The sequence below is a fragment of the Oncorhynchus kisutch genome, linkage group LG2 (genome assembly GCF_002021735.2).
Source record: "Oncorhynchus kisutch isolate 150728-3 linkage group LG2, Okis_V2, whole genome shotgun sequence".
Taxonomy (NCBI): Eukaryota; Metazoa; Chordata; class Actinopteri; order Salmoniformes; family Salmonidae; genus Oncorhynchus; species Oncorhynchus kisutch.
The window spans coordinates 19,776,922-19,798,476 of NC_034175.2; the positions used below are offsets into that span (position 1 = coordinate 19,776,922).

Below are 21,555 nucleotides of genomic sequence, written 5' to 3' on the forward strand. Positions count from 1 at the left end.
ACACACACAGTGACAATGCAAACAGTCAGGTTAAAGTATAGGTCTTGTCTGAATTTCAGTGTCAATTCACCATTCAGAGCAAATTAACTAACTTCTGTGTTGTCAGCTCATGGTAAATATCTGAGATATTTAGCTGAATTCAGAATTGGCGACTACTAGGAGGGGATACACCTCCATTATCAGATTGAATACTATTGCTTAAAAATATCCTAGGCCAAGTCCTCACTAACTCATTTATGAAATTGAAGATGAGACCTTAATATGAAGACACAGGGAGTTAGTATGGGACAACAATGTCTAGGTTACAGGCGTTCTTACAAATACGTTCGGTTGGAAAACATTGCTTGAATGCTTTGCATGAATTGAATTTGGAGACCAAAATGATCCGTTTGCGACATCTTTCAAACAACAATCTTGAGTGCTTGACGTTTACCATATGTTGCCATTCCACATTTGGGAAAGTCAGGACCAATTGCTGTGGTTAAGAACAGTTTCCAAATTAAATTGGTGCCATTGTTGTCTGAACACATTGGTTTTGTAAGCAGTTCATCACGAGACAAGGATTTTCCTCATTAAGACTTCTCAGCTTTGTATTCCGTTGTCTTCATTACAATAGTGTTGTCAGTTGGCCTCTATATTAGACAACAGATGGCCTCATGAAGGAAATGATGCATTCACCTATTTCCTCATATTGACTGTGTTGCAAGTTTGTTCGTTTGACTTGTTTTCCCTGAAAGGGAAGGCTACAAATTCCTAAATAGGCCTACAAATTGCATTCAAGTGTAGCCTAGGTCTTGCATTGCTAAACTCACAGCATTTTTGTATTTAGCTTATTGCTGCTCATTAGGCAGGTTTCCATTAACCCAGGTTTATTCAATTAAAGCAATGTCTCAACAAAAACACATTGCAACGTGTAATAGAAACAGCAGCTATTGAAGAAATGTTCTAAAGATCGACAACATTTTCTATCCATTCAATGTGTGGATTTGTCTTTTGTCAAACTTTCTTTGTGAGGAATTATGATGGAAACAGTTTTTCAGAATAAATTATTGCTGAATAATTTAAGGTACTCTGGGCACATGTCACACATAACTATAAAGCTCCACTACACATTTTAATTCTAAATGTCTACTGCTTGCAAAAATGAAAATGTTTCTTTGCAGAACAAGGATTGTTTTGACTTTCAAGAATGCCTGAATTGTTTCGCCTTGCTTTTCTGGTTGGCTGGATGCAAGTTTCACAACTCAATTATTTCAGCTCTACAGGAGTGCAAGCTGCACAATGGCACAGACCATGGCGATACGTTGGCACATGAGAATTATTAGAATATGGCAAATATGAGTAAATTCTTGCATTCTATCCATGCTGGCCTTTGCGGGCTACCTGAGACATGAAACATACTGTAGGTGGGAAGGCATACAGACTGTCACATTTATTAATGCACAATTTCCCTAAATGGATTTTGGAAACAGTTCAAACACTTTAATTGTTTTATTCGGCACACGGTTTTTGCGAATGTTACATTTTTTTTGGAGGCAGGGGGGTGACATCATTACGGCCTGCTGTTTTTGTCACAAGTAGAAACAAAGGCAGTTGTTGCAATTTCTATGCAAACTTTCTAAATGTCAACAACAATAAAATCACTGGACAAGTTAATGGAAACAGCTTATGTAGGTCTATCCCTTATTTCTTGGCATCTTTTGATTTTAAGCTGCTTATGGCTTACACTCTAGCCCAGGGATGGGCAACTCCAGTCCTTTGTGGCTTGATTGTTTTCACATTTCTGCCCCAGCTAACACAACTGACTCCAATAATCAATGAGTGATCTTTTAGTTTTGACTGCAATTAGTTTAATCAGATGTGTTTGCTAGGGATTGGGGGGGAAAGGTGAGACAACCACTTAGGACTGGAGTTGCTCGTCCCTGCTCTAGGAGAAATGCTCACTAACAGGGATGTAAATAAATGTGTGCACAATTTGAGCTAAATCATATTTTTGTGTGTATGGAACATTTCTGGGATCTTTTCAGCTCCTGAAACATGGGACCAAAACTTTACATGTTGTGTTTATTTTTTGTTCACTGTATAATTAATTGTGTACAGCCTTCAAGATTGAATTTATATGAAAGATCTAAGCACTTCCAATGAGAAGACGGGCACTTTCACTTTCTGTCCACACTCATAACATGAACACTGATTTTTCAACTGTATTATGGAGCGCAAATCCCCATTGGCACACGAACGTTTTCCTTAATTTTTTAACCTTTGAAATCAACATGGTTTTTACATTTACTCCACCAATTTTCAGAGAGCAGCTTTCTGTGGAACGGCTAAGATATTTGTTTACATGTTTGATTGGTCAGATAAGTGCAGGCTTGTGGTAATGGCTGGAGTGGAATGGTATCAAATACATCAAATGTATGGTTTCCATGTGTTTGATATTCCATTTGCTTCGTTCCGGCCATTATTATGCCCCCTGTGATGTGGGGATGGAGGGGGCTTGACATGAAGTGGATTGGAATGTGTTTAGGATATTACATGAATTATTACAGAATGATGCACTAGAAATGTGTAATATTTCTGGAACAAAGAAAAACAACTTGTTCTTAAGATTTGAAAATAATGGTTCTGTTCTCGAACACTAGAGATCACTTTTGTTTCCATTCCTCAAAATGGTTTGTTCTTTTTTTTTCATGTTCTTTGAAAATGGTTCCAACCCCTGAGTAATATAATAAGCTATTTACCTACTAAAGCAGAATAGTTTTTCTGCAATGATGAGAAGATGTGGTCGGCAGTGGTGGAAGAATACCCAATTGTCATACTTGAGTAAAGGTAAAGATATCTCTAAAGAAAACTACTCAAGTGAAAGTCCCCCAATGAAAATACTGCTTGTCTAAAAGTATTTGGTTTGAAATATACTTGTATCAAAAGTAAATGTAATTGCTGAAATATACCTAGTAAGTAATTTCAAATTCCCTATATTTAAGCAAACCAGACAGCACAATTGGGTTTTAAATTTGTATTTGTATTTTAATTTATGTTTTTACAATTATTTAAGGATAGCCAGGGGCACACTCCAACACGGAGTCTGCCAGATCAGAGGCAATGGGGATGACCAGGGATGTTATCTTGATAAGTGCATGAATTTGAAAATGTTCCTGTACGGCTAGCAATTCAATTTACTCTTGGGTGTCGGGAGACATGTATGGAGTAAAAAGTACATTCTTTTCTTTAGGAATGTAGTGAAGTAAAAAGACTTCAAGAATATAAATAGTGAAGTACAGATAACCCAAAAAAACAACTTGTGTTTGGGACTTAAAATAACACTTTCTCAAATTAACACACACACACACACACAGTGGGCTGAAACTTGGCTTCCAAAATTGTGGTATTGCTGAGTGTGTGAGAGGCCTAGCTTGGGTCAGGTCACAGTATGTGCTCAAAATATAATCATAAGTAGACGCGCACAATTAAAACCACTGTATCATACTGCTTGAGGTGTAAAAATCCAGATTTATATTGATTTAACTAGTCAAGTCCGTTAAGAACAAATTCTTATTTACAATGACGGCCTACACATGTGAATGATAATGTAGCTTTGGCCTAACAGTTTTTAAAATTCTGTTCAGTTTTGACCAACCACTGGAAATTACAGATTTTTGAATGAACCTGTGGCTAAATAATTTTTTCACAGAGTTCCCTTAACATGGTCCCTTCATTGTTTGATGGCTATCAATTATCTTCTGTATCTTGTTGCCAAAACCACAGCTCAGAGCATGTCCCTGATTTAGTGATCATCCAAGCAAAATGTAGGCCTAGTATTTTTTTCCAGTTTCTACTGCAAATAAATCAATCTTCTCTTCTGGTCCAGGCAAGAACCGGAGAAGCAATATGTTCTTTCAATTCAGATGCTCCATATTTCAAGGGGAGCCTTATACTTATACTTAGTTAGCTTAGGAATCCCTTGCAGCATTTTTTTCCCTTCCCTTTTCTCAAGATCAGGGTTATTTGTCAATATTGAGTAGTTTACATGACACCAGCCTACAACAGTTTATGATGCCTGATCTTTCTTGGACCCTAGCGCTAACCAAACCCTGTTGAATGCGAAATGTCACTGGTGTCATAGACTAGATATAACATGGTAAGCGTAAATCCATCCTGGACACTGAAATTGGAATGATATGTTATGTTTGCTATGGTTACATAAGATTGAAGATTACTTGAGGCAAAAACAAAAAGGAGGGTTTGCATGGTCAGGGTGGGTGTATAACGTCTTGCAACGCAAAGGTTGTGTGTTCGAATCTCATCATGGACATGTTTAGCATTTTAGCAAAATGTGCTATTTTGCAACTACTTTTTAGCTACTTTGCAACTACTTAGCATGTTAGTGAACCCTCCTTCTAACCTTAACACTCTTAGCTAACCCTAACCTAACTCCTAACCTTGACTCCTAACATCTAGCAACCCAAAGGTTGTGTGTGAATCTCAAGGCCAATTTTTGCTAATTAACAGCGTTGTTACTTCTTAGCAGCATGTTATCTAACCCTTTCCCTAACCTTAACCATTTTAGCTAACCCTAACCTAACTCCTAGCCCTAACCTTGACCCCTAAATCTAGCCACTTAACTAACGTTAGCCACAACAAATTTGTAACATATCATACTAAATGGATGATGGACATACACAAAATAATACATATTATTCAAAAACATAAAATATCGTGTTACTGTCCTTTTTTTCCTTTTTTTTTATACCGTGGTATGATATTTTGGCCATATTGCTCAATCCTACTTGACTGCATCAAATCAATGTAGAGAAGATTTCTCAGCTAGCTAAGTTAGCCAGCTAGCTATCTAGGTAATTGAGGCTACAATATGCTGCGCTCTCCTGTCCTTGAAAACAATTAACATAATTCAGATTAAACAGCATACCTGTTGGTTGTTTGTTGTAGCTCACTCATTCTCATATAACTAACGTTTAATTCTGTAATTTTTATTCCATTTTGCATTGATTATAGAGATCTCTCACTTCCCTTGCTACACATGGAACCTTGGACTGTAGAGCAGTTTTGATAGGCTGACAAAATCTAAAAGCTACTTGTGAAATGTGTGTAAGATACCGGCATAGCTGGCTACCAGTATGCATGTCTTTTTAAAATATATATTTTTAAATTATGGGACACAGGTCATAAAGTACATTTAAACTTTTGTTTTATTACATTTAGGAATTTCAAATGTCATCCTTGTATGTAACAATGTCACATGGATAATTTACTTAAGACAAGGTATTTTCATTCCTAATTAAATTAGGCCTAAAAAAATACACAAGTATTCAAATACTAACCGTTTCAGATATTTGAATAACTGTGCCCATCCCTAGCTACTATTCAAATTAAATCAATTAGCAACCGACTGGCTAATTTAAAATGTGCAAAGTTATTAGGGCTGTCCCCGACTACAAAAAAATCTTGGTCGACCGAGAGTCGTCTGTTCTTTTCATATATAGACACACCCTATGTTTGAATAAAATCAACTATATGTAGGCTACTGCGTTTGTCTGATGCTTTAAGCACGGCAATTTTTTAAATGAAGACACACAAATTTACTAAAGATGGAGCCAGAGTTTAATATAGCCTAACCAGAATAATAATAACCTGTTCTGACCCTCTTCCTCCCGCTGCTGCGTGCCTTTGCAGATTATGGCAGTTTCTATACTCCTGAAGTTGCCGGTAATGGGCTACACCAGCTGTCGGCAACCTTTTTTCATTTGGAGTGCAAAGTTATCATTCTATTCTACTGATCTGCATGCCAGTTCTGATTTTCAAATGCACATTTTCGTGGAACAGTTTTTATTTTAAATTTTATAATAGTCTTCATATCTTAATCAATGTCATCTGGTTAATCAAAATTCTACTTGAATGAAGATTACATTTGAAAACATTTAACTTCTATTGCCATTGCCGATATGTAAAAATGGCGTACATAAAGCCAACAAATAAACATTGCAGTCCGCAGGTAGATATTATCCTGATAAAAATAAATATCCTGTTCCTTGGCTAAGCATGGCCTGTCTGCAAGGATCTTGAAACATTTTCAACTATTAAAATATTCTGGGCCCTCAGTTTCCTGTGCCAGTGAGCTCCGGAGAGAGACACAGCTGTAGGATATTTGTGGGATAAGAAGTAATCAGGTAGGCCTACTTTGATATTTCCACAGGATCAGGGCATGACATTTTTTTTCCCCTTTCTGAGTGTTTATCTAAAGGGATAGAGCTGGAAAGAATTTTCAAATAAGCTACATTGAGGAACTATTGTCATTCTCAATGGATGTAAAAACAGACTTTGTTTACTTGCCGTTTGAGGAGAAGAAAAAATTACTTTGAGAATTTGTATTAGATCCCCAAAGGGGCACATTTTATAGGCCTGCATTTGTGTGCAGGCCAGGTAGCCTATAGGCTTACTTCTATGCATAATCAGGTGTGTGTCCGTAGTCAAGGTTGACAGGAGCGCTACAGTACAAACAAAAGACAATGAATAAATTTGTAAATGGAATTAAATAAATCAGTGTAGCCTAGGTTGTGTGCTCTGCAAACAATGTGTCCACTCCTACAAGGACGATGGTGAGACTGTAGTAATAATATATTGAATGCATTAACAGAAATGACCTTAACCAAACAAACATTGTAGATTAAAAATAGTGGGAATTAATGGTAAATGTACTACTGGTGTGCCATCCCTGCGGCCTCTGCAATGGATTAGTCCACTCAGACAGGCGTGAATCAGACTGGTGTCTCGTGTACCATACATATTTAAAAAAATATTTTCCACTGCTTGACTAAAAATAAATATTGGTCGACCAACAGCCTATCGACCAAACATTGGACCAGTCGACTTAATGGGGTCAGCCCTAAAAGCTATGAAGTGAACATGTAGCAAATGGATTGCGGGAGCAATGCGTCATTAATCCTATAATTACTGATCATTGGGAAGGCTATATTATGATTGCTATTTCAGTAATCGGCCATCGGATGCAGGTAGGCATACATAATTGTCACACATGCACTGTGCATCTTATTTTTTGTAATTAATATTTCACCATGCTATATCAATGGCTGCAAGAATGTTAGGAACTAAGCACTGCGGCAATATTTTGCCTCTGTTAAAATGAAAGAAGCTAGGCCTAGTATGCTGTCAGTGAAAAGCCGGAAAATATGTGTTGGTAAATAGAAAGTTTGAAGGCCAACCCATTTTCATGCCAAGCTACTTGGTCATAGGTCCGTTTTTCATCAGAGGAGCAGTAGTACGTTTTTAGGGGAGACCGCAGTAGTAGTGCGTGGGTATAATCACTGGGGAAGCCAGATAAAAAGCAATATTACAACCTACAGTTGAAGTCGGAAGTTTACATACACTTAGGTTGGAGTCATTTAAAACTCGTTTTTCAACCACTCCACAAATTTCTTGTCAACAAACTATAGTTTTGGCAAGTCGGTTAAGACATCTACTTTGTGCATGACACAAGTCATTTTTCAGCAATTGTTTACAGACAGATTATTTCACTTATAATTCACTGTATCACAATTCCAGTGGGTCAGAAGTTTACATATGCTAAGTTGACTGTGCCTTTAAACAGCTTGGAAAATTTGAGTTAATTATATTATGGCGTTAGAAGCTTCTGATAGGCTAATTGACATCATTTGAGTTAATTGGAGGTGTACCTGTGGATGCATTTCAAGGCCTACCTTCAAACAAGTCCTAACCGACTTGCCAAAACTATGGTTTGTTAACAAGAAATTTGTGGAGTGGTTGAAAAACAAGTTTTAATGACTCCAATCTTAGTGTATGTAAACTTCTGACTTCAACTGTATATTGTTTTCTCTTGCTTTGTCTGCTCTTTTCAATGTTATGTCTATCGCTGATAAGCTACCCAGGAAAGGGCTGAAAATAGCCCATTATTAATATATGTAGCCTTAGAAATAAGGTTCATGAAATCAGTAACTTGCTAACATCAGATAACATTCATATATTAGCCATTTCTGAGACTCACTTCGATAATTCATTTGATGATACATCAGTAGCAATACAAGGATATAACATTTCTAGAAGAGACAGAAATGCGTATGGGGGAGGTGTTGCTGTATATATTCAGAGCCATATCCCTGTAATGCTTAGAGAAGATCATGTCAAGTGTTATTGCAGTGTTGTGGTTGCAGGTTCACTTTGTACATCTAAAGCCTTCTTTTGAGGTGTTGCTATAGGCTACCAAGTGCTAACAGTCAGTATCTAAATTATATGTGGGAAATGTTTGATAGTGTATGTGCTGTAAACAGAGAGGGCTACTTTCTTGGGGACCTGAATATTGACTGGTTTTCATCAAGCTGTCCGCTCAAGAGGAGGCTTCTTACTGTAACCAGTGCCTGTAATATCTGGTTCAGGTTATTAATCAACCTACCAGGGTGTTTACAAACACTACAAGAACAAGATCATCCACATGTATCGATCACATTTTTACTAATGCGGTAGAACTTTGTTCTAAAGCTGTATCCATACCCATTGGATGCAGTGATCACAATATAGTGGTTATATCCAGGAAAGCCAAAGTTCCAACAGATGGGCCTAAAATAGTGTATAAGAGATCATACAAAAGATTTTGCTGTGATTCTTATGTGGATGATAAAAATATTTGTTGGTCTGATGTGATTAATGAGGAGCACCCAGACGCTGTACTTTATGAATTGGCTTCTTCCAATTATTGATGAACATGCATCTGTTAAACTGACTGTTAGAACTGTTAAGGGCCCATGAATTGATGAGGAGTTGAAAGAGATTGGGCAAAAGGAGGGGCTAATAAGTCTGGCTGTATATCTGACTGGCTTACTTACTGCAAATTGAGAAATGATGGGACTAAACTTTACAAAAAGAAAACTTTATTATGAAGCCAAGATCAATGATATAAGGAATGATGGAAAAAAACTGGTGTGGCTGTTGAACAAGTTGAGGAGACTAAATTACTTGGTGTTACCTTAGATTGTAAACTGTCATGGTCAAAACATATAGATTCAATGGTTGTAAAGATGGGGAGAGGTCTGGCTGTAATAAAAGGATGCTCTGCTTTTTTGATGCCACACTCCAAAAAGCAAGTTCTGCAGGCTCTAGTTTAGTCTAATCTTGATTATTGTCCAGTCGTGTGGTCCAGTGCTGCAAGGAAAGACCTAGTTAAGCTGCAGCTGGCCCAGAACAGAGCGGCACGTTTTAATTGTAATCAGAGGGCTGATATAAATACTATGCATGCCAGTCTCTCTTGGCTGAGAGTTGAGGAGAGACTGACTGCTTCACTTCTTCCTTTTATGTGTTGAAAATCCCAAATTGTTTCCCTATTCAATTTACACACAGCTCTGACACACACACCTATCCCACCAGACATTCCACCAGGGTTTTTATCGTAGTCCCAAAATCCAGAACAAATTCAAGAATACGTATAGTATTGCTAGGAACTTCCTTCCATCTCATATGGCTCAAATAAACGGCAAACCTGGTTTCAAAACACAGATAAAGCAACACCTCGCGGCACAACGCCTCTCCCCTATTTGACCTAGATAGTTTGTATGCATTGATATGTAGGCTATGTGTGCCTTTAAAAAATGTTTTTATGTAGTTTTGTTCTTGTCTCATGTCATTCTGTATTATGTTTTGTGTTTTGTGTGGACCCCAGGAACTGTAGCTGCTGCTTTTGCAACAGCTAATTGGGATACTAATAAAATACCAGAAGTCCAAATGCCTATTTCCATGGCTAATTTAGGAAAGGGACAATTTTAGCTAGTTTGCCACCGGAGGACAACAAATCGAGATGCAACAATTCAAGTTGTTTCTGTCTGACGTTTGCTCTCAATGCGATTTGATCGGAGTGACACCAAACCCAAACTGGCTTCCATTGACACTTAAAAAAAAAATATATATATATATATTTTTTTTTTTGGGGTGTGCCAGGACCATTGGTGGTTGAGCTCAAACTGATTGGCTATTATTTTATACTATTTTGTTTAATCCAGAGAGGCCAAATACTTGCTGGCTTCCCTTGCATTCAATGCTACGGGCTGCAACAATGTCATACGCTTTCAGTCAAGACCGCATCAGATAGATGGCCTACAGAGACAGAGGGGTGCTGTTTCGCTCGCTCAAATGCTTTCTCAAGTGAGATACATTCAGCCTCCTGTGATTTGAAGGAAAATTATGAAACACAGAGTTGAAAGATTCTAAATGATTTGCAATGTTTTCTTTCTTGGTAGTTTTTTGGGGGAAGTCTGGCTACCCTTCGCATCCACAAATACACACCACTGGAAGACTGTCTATCCCCAATGTACCAACTTCCCTTGAGAAAATTGGAATGTCAGGCTTACTGCCATTTATTTTCTTATGTACTGTCTCTCAGCACCTGCTTAACCACACCAGGATTACACTGGCATTTTACCCAACCACATGCTGTTATCCACCATGAGGACTTATGGCATTACCTTTTCAGTTAAAATATTGCATGCCACCGTTTTGAGTGTTGCTTAATTTACCAAAATGCCATGCTCTGGTTGGGCTCCAACGGCATCAGCCAAAACTGTATTTTTTTGTCACTGATTTAAAGATCTTCTGTCACCATTCCTGGTCTGGGTGCTGTCTCAAGTTGCTCACTGTGTGCTGTATTTGACTCGCTACACTTTACCAAGCCTGCAGTATTATTTATTCATTTATCCACTAAGATGTCACTCATTTACAGGGCTGGGGACTTGACGGAGAGCTACCGGCTATAACCTGTTATTTCAGGGGGACCACAGATGACTTGGCAGTACTCAAGTGGCTTTACCAGGGTAAAGTTTGTAGTAGACCACCATTAATGGAAGGGAAGTGCATAAGAGTGTGAACACAGGTATACACATTTCTGACACCTTCAATTATTAACAGATCTTAGCACCTGTCTGATTTTTGTAGAGCGGATTTTCCGGGGTCCAGAAGATAATTTATAATTATTTGTACATTGCAAAATGTACAAAAAGTAATCCCAAAAATAAATTATATTTGAAAATAATAATTTTGTAAATATTTTACATTGACATGATCACATCTCTCTTTTTATTTGTGGGAATACTTGGTAGAAATGTTTACTGGTGATTCCCCCCCCCCCCCCCCCCCCCCCCCACACACATTTTTTTCCCCCCAGAAAAACTGAAATCCTTGATATTAGTCTTGTTTGTTTTTTTACAAAAATCTTTGGAGGGGGGGAAACCACTCACAGGCCGGTTTTGACCCACGGGACGCCTGTTACTGACCCCTGCCATACATCTTCAAGAGTTGGCCCAGGATATGACACAACTATTCGATAGCATACATTTTGTTCAGTCTGCAGTCACCGACTGCAATGTAGGCTAGTCGATCTCAAACACAGCCGGCATATTTTGATCTGTGATTGAACGCAAGAAAGGCAGTCACTGTCACGACGTGTTGGCATTGTACTCTACAACTTTAGTACAATTATTGATCTCACAAGATTTCTCTTCTCACATCCTAATTTGTTCATGATTGGCATATGGATTTCTTTGACCTGACCACATTTCCTCTGCCCCAGCACTGTCCTCTTCTCCTGTTGGACCTTAGGGCTCTTCTAGCTATGCAGCCGTTAAATCGGCAAAACCGTAATCGCAATAAAGTTTATGCAGGATTTGGGCATCTTGATACCCTTGGCAAAAACTAAGCAGTAGGGCCCAATTTTATTCACAGTGCAGTACTGTGGTGTTAATAAGCCTTCCAGCAGGATGAGTTAGGCTTGTCTCATTAAAGATTACTTATTAGATGCTGAAGCTGCTCACTCACCTTCGTGGATATAAATTGTGTGACATGACACCTATGATTTATTGCTGCTTGCCTCTTTTTTAAAGTGATACTTTGGGATTTTGGTAGGAGTCAGATTAATCGTGGATACCATTTTTGTCTGTCCAGTATGAAGGAAGTTAGCATTGGCTAACGAAACTGCCTCTAACAAGCGTTAACCATAGACTTTGTCATTACACTATCTGCTAGCATTGGTTTGGACCTATGCAATTACGATGACTGCACATTTTGCCTTACGTCCCATACTGTTTTTGAATGGGCTTTAAGATTATATAATCAAATGAATGAAAACACGGTCATTTTAAGATGTGTATATGAATTTATACCAGGATTAATTGGCTTCTACCCAATGCATTTTATAAAGATTTTTTTTTTTCGCTTGAAGACTATTGACAAAAATGTAAGTGGTCACACTTTCTCATCGTAAATCAATGTTATAACTGATGAGATCTTGATATTGCACATAGGTCTACCTTTCATTTCCCATATTGGCTATTGTTTCTCATCGCATTGTAGTCTAATACAAATCTGGTTCAGGTCAGATTTAAAGCAGGGGTTCCCAACTAGGGCAGGGCTCGACATTAACGCTTGTCCGCTTGTCTGGGACAACTTAAATATGAGCGGAGGCGGTCAGCATTTTAACTATTTAATCATAATTGTTTAAAACCTGGATGTTTGTCATTTCATTGAGCATGTATTACCTTGTTTCAAATTGGACCTTGATAAAATAATTCTCTCAACATTTATAAACACTTAACATGCTATTGAACCCAGCATTTTTCTCATGTTTTAATTATTATTATTTTTTTTTATGTTATTGTCCAGCAGCCGAAGGCATAATCCTAGTCATAGCTTTTGAGAATGGCGTCTTCCCTCTAATTGCATTTTGGAACATTCGCGTGTAGCCTACAGCCATGTGTGCACTGTTGAGCTTTATAATATGAAAATATAAAACTCATCAACATTTTTTTAAAGCTAAACGACCCGATCTGTCCTCCCAGAACTGTCCCCAGAGCCCGTTTTGAACCAAATACAATTTTTTTTATTGCCTCCAATTTCAATCCCTGGGGGGACTTATTCTATAAAGGCATAAAAAGTATTTGATTGTAATGTTGCAATATTTTATAGGCTACCAAGGGTGGCCAACCATCCTTCAGGAGAGCCTTTAAAAGGGTTGTGTTGTATTTTGAGACGGGCTGGAATATGCAAAGAAGCCAATTGACGGAGTGTAGCCTCCATTTTTGTCTGATTCTCTATGTTAAATATAGTAACGCATTTCATTTTGTGAAGTGGTTCCTTGCATCTTACAATGATGTAAAAATGGTGCTACTTGTCCTATGGATGACTGATTTTTGTATCTAAAATAGTTAATGTCAGGCCCTTATATGGGTCTCGCCCCCCCACCGGTGGCCGCCAAAGTTTCCTGGCGGGTCACAGGACTTTCCTTGATTTGAGGGGCAAAACATGTTTTAAATTATGAATCGTTGTAGATCGGTTTATACAATTTATATCTCTGCAACGCTTTAGGCTAGAAACAAGCGTTTTTTGTCTTTGGTTTGTGTCTGATGTTCAGAAGCTGAGCTATGACCTTCTAAAGTCGGAGTGTATATATATTTTTTACTTTCCTTGTGAAGTCATCTTATACAATGTGTGACTCTGTCGCAATCAGTTGATCTATTCATTTTCTGTAAAATAATATGAATCATTAAATTGAGGGTTCATATAAAATATATTTGGTAGCGGAATAACATTTGGGGAAAACGGGTCTAGACTTCGTTTTCTTAATTTTTTTATTATTAGGATCATCATTAAATGGCCTACCTAAAATATGTAATGAGTCTTGTTAAACTACATAGAATTTCAGGAATTGAGCTTAACAATCCTAGGTCCCTCAAATTAAACAAAATCAAGATGGTGGATTTAATATAGGCTTTAATATAGGCTATCTTAATAAACAATAATAAAATGGATGGGGGAAATTTTTTCTAATGTGAAAAGATAATAATAAATAACTGGATTAAAGGACTCAAACCTCTTGATAAAATAGCTGTGACAGTGTCTGTGAAGTTGCTTAGCTTCCTCACACACTAGTGATGTATCCATTGATTGCCTCACTCAAATCACACTCTGTGTGAGGAGTGCATCGGGGCTTGACTGGAGCTAAATCAATCCATTTGGATTTGGGTAGCTTCAGGGGCTCTATCGACGTCCTGTTGCTGCAGCAGTTCTCTTCTGACTGCCTGTCTCTGTTCTGTAAAGCCTGTCTGATTGGTAACCCAGCTTGGCCCTTTGTCATTCTGCTTTCCTAAAGCTCAGTATTTGATCACGCAAGGGCTGCATGTTTGTTATGAAATAAGAAGTGGTTGGTGTATTGCAGTGTTTCCCAACCTTTCCTCGGGACCCAAAGAGGTGCACTCTTTGGTTTTTGCCCTAGCACTACACGACTGATTCAACTAATCATCAAGCTTTGATTATTTGAATCAACTGTGTAGTGCTAGGGCAAAAAACTAAACGTGCACCTCTTTGGGTCCCGAGGACAGAGGTTGGGAAACACTGGTGTAGTGCAAATGGCCCAATTCACTGTGGTTGGTAATTACATAGTCTTAGAACACTCATGTTACTTAGTCTTAGAACACTCACATTACTTAGTCTTACATAACTTCACATGTGAATGTGAGTGTTCTATCACTGTAGTCAATGTTTTTGAAGTAGCTGTGAACTAATTGAAATGGGAAATCTGAATACTGCAGTAGAAAAGAACCAGGCCCAGATAATTACCACAACAGGTGTGCCTTTTGTGTGAGGCACCCAGTGAGGAAACCATCAGGGTTTTGGAGCTGCTTCTGTGTTTACTGTTTTTGTTAGTTCACTTTTGGATTGCAATTTCTTTCACCCGGGATGAGCTACTGAATAATAGGGACACATTACCAGCTGGTTTTTGTCCTGAGATTCTGTCCTCTGACAATATACTGCTGAAAACCACAGACCAAGAGTCGGATTTCTAACTTAGGCTATGCGACTGTGCGTCGGAGAACGAGGGAGAGAAATGCCGGGGAGAAGGCGAGGTCGCCGTGCCCTGCTCCCAAGGTCATTTCCTCTCCAATATGTGTTTACTCGCCTCAATCGACGAGCTACAACTTCTGATTAGAACAAAAAAGGACTTCTGTCATTTCTGTTTCACTGAATCTTGGCTAAATGACAACACACCTGAAGCTGCTGTGGATATACCAGGCTTCCAGCTATACCGGGCTAATAGTGTACCAGAGCTGTGCAAAAAATCTTATGGTGGCGCTGTATGCTTTTTATGTCAAACAACATTGGTGCAATGATGTCACTTTACTGGCGAAATCTTGATCTCCTGACTTGATCTTCTGACTTCCTGAATTATTTTCATCAACTGCCATCCGTTTAATTTCACCACGTCCCCGCCCCCCTTGTTTTGGGGTTCCGGCATCCACCCCAGATAATTGTCATGTATAGGGACTTTTTAACAGGACAGTCTACTCCAAAATGAATGAAAATAAAATGATGCTGACCCATCTGAAATTATATTTCCACCTCTAGAAATTATTCAAATTTTTGTTGTTAGAATTATTTGAACATATTGGACCATGCATATAGCCTATGCATGGTCCATATTATCAGGTATGCTAATTACTATAAGTATTACCACCTGGAGTTGGGCTGTTGCGGTGACTGTATTACCACCACACCGACGGTCACGAAGGCAGTCAAATTCCATGGAATTAGTCTTCTTTAAGCTCTCATGCTGCTGATTGTCATTAGTAGCCTACCAAACTTGCTGACTGCCTGGTACTCGGCACTCGTTTGTCCCTCTAATCACTCTGACATCAATGCAAATGTTATCGAAAATCTAATCATGAGCTCATGTTTGATCATAATTTCTATAGGCTATACAATTGCGTGTGAAAACAGAGTGATTGCCTCTACTAAAAAGAGGAGTATCTTATCAGCTTTCTATAGGCTAGGCCTACTTTTTCCCCCTTTTTTTCTCAACTTTCCTAATATTAAGCACAATGCTTATCTTTACAACAGGAGTATAGCCTACCTGGCTGGCATGAAAATGAACCACGGGTAAAGTGTCCTCCATTCCCTATTTAAGTGCATAGATTACATGTATTTTTCCCACTACCCCTGATTCGAGACAGGTGCGTGATTAATGGCCCATTGTAAATCAAAACACATTTCACACATTATTATGTAAAGACAAGATTACATCAATAATAATCTGATGGGTGACAATATGAATGACATATTATAACTTGTGAATAATGCCCAGCATAAGGCAAGAAACTGACTTTTTTTTGCGACTTTGTCGAATCATAGTTGCACACCTCATAGTATAGTCCATAGGCCTATATGTTTTGATAAGGTTTGTATCACTAAAGTGGGCAAATAACTTCTTAAAATTAAGCACATTAATCCACTTTACAAAGGGTGTGGAACCTAACTGGCATACATAAGCAGTGCGTGAGTTTCAAGTTTAGGGAAGATCATTTCCACCATAAAAATGCACCTTTTATAAAAAAAAATGTTACATGCATAATCACATTTGCGGTGACTTTTTATAATGGTGTTTTCCCGCTAATGGAACATTCATGCTTATAGCATACTGCCATGTGCACATTTCTGCTCTTATAATATGAAGAAATAAACTATTTGGCTATCAACATTTTAAGCTAAACGTTCTGATCTGTTATATCAGCCACATTGCGTAAAAACATTTTTTTTTATGCTGGTGGATGTATTCATTTGGGATCTTATCGCATCCCACAACTGTCCCAGACGGTTTGGAATATTTATTTCTCACACAGAATAGAAAAGGTCAACTTTTGTACTATGGTGGATAGATTGACATAGGCTGGTGTTTTTGCTGTTCGTTAGGCCTACTCATCTTGTTGGCTGCCGAAAAGTAAATGTGGACAGTTCTTCCAATATCTTCAATATGCACCTCGGAATTAGATGAGGCGTGCAGTTGCGTCCCCGATGTGTCTGTCTTCACTTGTATCCTGTGAGAAAGACCTGATCACGTGATGGAGTGCCATGTGAGTGAGAGGTGCTTCATAGCGCGCAACACTCGGGGAGAAGGGCACAACGCAGCATTCCAGGCCAAGGGTACAACGGCCACTGGCCGCAAAAGGCATGGATTTTTTTAGGGTGCATTACGGCCACACAAAAGGGATGCCGCTGTGAAATTCGAGGTATTATCAAGTGCTTGTCATTGTATGAGAGACTGATGAAGTGTGTACAGCCTGTGGGGGAAAAAAAACAGCAGTGCTCATGCCTTTCAAGCAATTATTTTCAAATCATCATTAGTTGCATCATGCAGCCATACAATGTATTAAAAATCTAAACATATAGCCCACCTTTTGTAGAACTAAAGTTACATTAAGAACTCTAAATTAATCACAGAGCAGTACCTATTTCTTTGTTAACCGCTCAACACAGAATCGCCTCATGTGCACTCAAATTGTTTGGAGAAAATATCCTTTCTGTTTTATTCAGTTTTGTTCAATTGTATTTTTTATACTATAAAATCATATAAAATAATGCCACGGAATTCTAAACAAATCTTGTCTGCTAAATTAATTAGTGTAGAGCACAGCCATTTGGCATAGCCATGTCAGGACCTAACATAAAGACAACTCAGAGTATGCTACATTTTCTTCATATCATGCTTCTTTAGACCTGTTCTACATTGATCTTCCCACTCAGTCTATGCACCCTGCACTTTCATCCTAGACTGCACATTGCTCTCTGCACTGCCTTTGGGCTCTGCTACAGACTGACTCCCACACCCAGTGCCTTTGGAAAGTATTCAGACCCCTTGACTTTTTCCACAATTTGTTAAAAAATCAGAAATTTTCATCCCTAACTACAACATTTTCAGACAAGACAGAACTGCCAAAGGGGGCAGTGTTGCAATCTACTGCAAAGATAGCCTGCAGAGTTCTGTCCTACTATCCAGGTCTGTACCCAAACAATTTGAACTTCTACTTTTAAAAATCCACCTCTCTAAAAACAAGCCTCTCACCGTTGCCGCCTGCTATAGACCACCCTCTGCCCCCAGCTGTGCTCTGGACACCATATGTGAACTGATTGCCCCCCATCTATCTTCAGAGCTCGTGCTGCTGGGCGACCTAAACTGGAACATGCTTAACACCCCAGCCATCCTACAATCTAAGCTTGATGCCCTCAATCTTACACAAATGATCAATGAACGTACCAGGTACCTCCCCAAAACACGGGCACCCTCATAGATATCATCCTAACCAACTTGCCCTCTAAATACACCTCTGCTGTCTTCAACCAAGATCTCAGCGATCAGTGCCTCATTGCCTGCATCCGTAATGGGTTAGCGGTCAAACGACCTCCACTCATCACTGTCAAACGCTCCCTGAAACACTTCAGCGAGCAGGCCTTTCTAATCGACCTGGCCGTGGTATCCTGGAAGGATATCGATCTCATCCCGTCAGTGGTTATTTTTTTTAAATGCCTTCCTAACCATCTTAAATAAGCATGCCCTATTCAAGAAATTTAGAACCAGGAACAGATATATCCCTTGGTTCTCCCCAGACCTGACTGCCCTTAACCAACACAAAAACATCCTATGGCGTTCTGCATTAGCATTGAACAGCCCCCGTGATATGCAGCTTTTCAGGGAAGCTAGAAACCATTATACACAGGCAGTTAGAAAAGCCAAGGCTAGCTTTTTCAAGCAGAAATTTGCTTCCTGCAACACTAACTCAAAAGTTCTGGGACACTGTAAAGTCCATGGAGAATAAGAACACCTCCGCCCAGCTGCCCACTGCACTGAAGATGGGAAACACTGTCACCACTGATCCACTATAATTGAGAATTTCAATAAGCATTTTTCTACAGCTGGCCATGCTTTCCACCTGGCTACCCCTACCCCAGTCAACAGCACTGCACCCCCCACAGCAACTCGCCCAAGCCAACCCATTTCTCCTTCTCCCAAATCCAGTCAGCTGATGTTCTGAAAAAGCGGCAAAATCTGGACCTCTACAAATCAGCCGGGCTAGACAATCTGGACCCTTTCTTTCTAAAATTATCTGCCAACATTGTTGCCACCCCTATTACTAGCCTGTTCAACCTCTCTTTCGTGTCGTATGAGATTCCCAAAGATTGGAAAGCAGCTGCGGTCATCCCCCTCTTCAAAGGGGGGGACACTCTTGACCCAAACTGCTACAGACTTATATCTATCCTACCCTGCCTTTTATAAAGGTCTTCGAAAGCCAAGTCAATAAACAGATTACCTACCATTTCAAATCTCACCATACCCTCTCTGCTATGCAATCTGGTTTCAAAGCTGGTCATGGGTGCACCTCAGCCACGCTCAAGGTCCTAAACGATATCTTAACCGCCATCGATAAGAAACATTACGGTGCAGCCGTATTCATTGATCTGGCCAAGGCTTTCGACTCTGTCAATCACCACATCCTCATTGGCAGACTCGACAGCCTTGGTTTCTCAAATGATTGCCTCACCTGGTTCACCAACTACTTCTCTGATAGAGTTCAGTGTGGCAAATCGGAGTGTCTGTTGTCCGGACCTCTGGCAGTCTCTATGGGGGTGCCACAGGGTTCAATTCTTGGACTGACTCTCTTCTCTGTATACATCAATGATGTCGCTCTTGCTGCTGGTGAGTCTCTGATCCACCTCTACGCAGACGACACCAAACTGTATACTTCTCGCCCTTCTTTGGACACTGTGTTAACAACCCTCCAGGCAAGCTTCAATGCCATACAACTCTCCTTTCGTGGCCTCCAATTGCTCTTAAATACAAGTAAAACTAAATGCATGCTCTTCAACCGATCGCTGCCTGCACCTGCCCGCCTGTCCATTATCACTACTCTGGACGGCTCTGACTTAGAATACGTGGACAACTACAAATACCTAGGTGTCTGGTTAGACTGTAAACTCTCCTTCCAGACCCACGTCAAACATCTCCAATCCAAAGTTAAATCTAGAATTGGCTTTCTATTTCGCAACAAAGCATCCTTCACTCATGCTGTCAAACATACCCTTGTAAAACTGACCATCCTACCAATCCTCGACTTCGGCGATGTCATTTACAAAATAGCCTCCAATACCCTTGGATGCAGTCTATCACAGTGCCATCTGTTTTGTCACCAAAGCCCCATATACTACCCACCATTGCGACCTGTACGCTCTCGTTGGCTGGCCCTCGCTTCATACTCGTCGCCAAACCCACTGGCTCCATGTCATTTACAAGACCCTGCTAGGTAAAGTCCCCTGTAAGCACGTGCTCCAGCAGGTATATCTCTCTGGTCACCCCCAAAACCAATTCTTTCTTTGGCCGCCTCTCCTTCCAGTTCTCTGCTGCCAATGACTGGAATGAACTACAAAAATCTCTGAAACTGGAAACACTTATCTCCCTCACTAGCTTTAAGCACGAGCTGTCAGAGCAGCTCACAAATTACTGCACCTGTACATAGCCCACCTATAATTTAGCCCAAACAACTACCTCTTTCCACTACTGTATTTATTTATTTTGCACCTTTGCACCCCATTATTTTTATTTCTACTTTGCACATTCTTCCACTGCAAATCTACCATTCCAGTGTTTTACTTGCTATATTGTATTTACTTTGCCACCATGGCCTTTTTTTGCCTTTACCTCCCTTATCTCACCTCATTTGCTCACATCGTATATAGACTTGTTTCTACTGTATTATTGACTGTATGTTTGTTTTACTCCATGTGTAACTCTGTGTTGTCATATGTGTTGAACTCCTTTGCTTTATCTTGGCCAGGTCGCAATTGTAAATGAGAACTTATTCTCAACTTGCCTACCTGGTTAAATAAAGGTGAAATAAAATAAATAAATAAAAGGTTACAGCCTTATTCTAAAATGTATTACATAGGTTTTTCCCCCCCTCATGAATCTACTCACAATACCCCATAATAAAGCAAAAACAGGTTTTTAGAAAATGTTGCTAATTGAATGATCACATTACATAAATATTCAGACTCTTTACTCAGTACTTTGTTGAAACACCTTTTGGCAGTGATTACAGCCTCGGGTCTTCTTGGGTATGACGCTACAAGCTTGACACATGTATTTGTGGAGTTTCTCCCAATCTTCTCTGCAGATCCTCTCCAAGCTTTGTCAGGTTGAATGGGGAGTGTCGATGCACAGGTATTTTCAGGCCTCCAGAGAAGTTTGTTCGGGTTCAAGTCCGGGCTCTGGCTGGGCCACTCAAGGACATTCAGAAACTTGTCCTGAAGCCACTACTGCGTTGTCTTGGTTGTGTGCTTAGGGTCTTTGTCCTGTTGGAAGGTGAACCTTTGCCCCAGTCTGAGGTCCTGAGCGCTGTGGAGCAGCGGCGACTCCTAGCCTATTAATGCATCTAAATTACGCTTTTATACAGTAAAACCTAAGCCAGCATGGCTGACTCCTAATGGCTGTTTTCAGATGTGCTCTTTAACATGTGACTATGGTCTCAATCTGCTCTGTGGATGTTAATGAACCCTGGTGTTTGAAGGGTGAGAGTGGTAGATGAGGTCACAGAGTGGGGGGCACGAGCCTTCTCCACATAGGGAGGCTTTTTCACGTTGTTTTTCGGGGTGGGGGGAAAGTTCAGTCTGGGCTCAGGTATCAAAGCCAATGCTCTTTTCCCTTTT

At 39.6% G+C, this 21,555-nt stretch overlaps 1 protein-coding gene across 3 annotated transcripts in view; it reads left to right on the plus strand.

Moving 5' to 3' along the window:
* LOC109908957 (inactive phospholipase C-like protein 2) overlaps nucleotides 1-21,555 on the plus strand; it is a 54,090-nt gene that overhangs the window by 1,601 nt on the left and 30,934 nt on the right. The window lies entirely within an intron of this gene.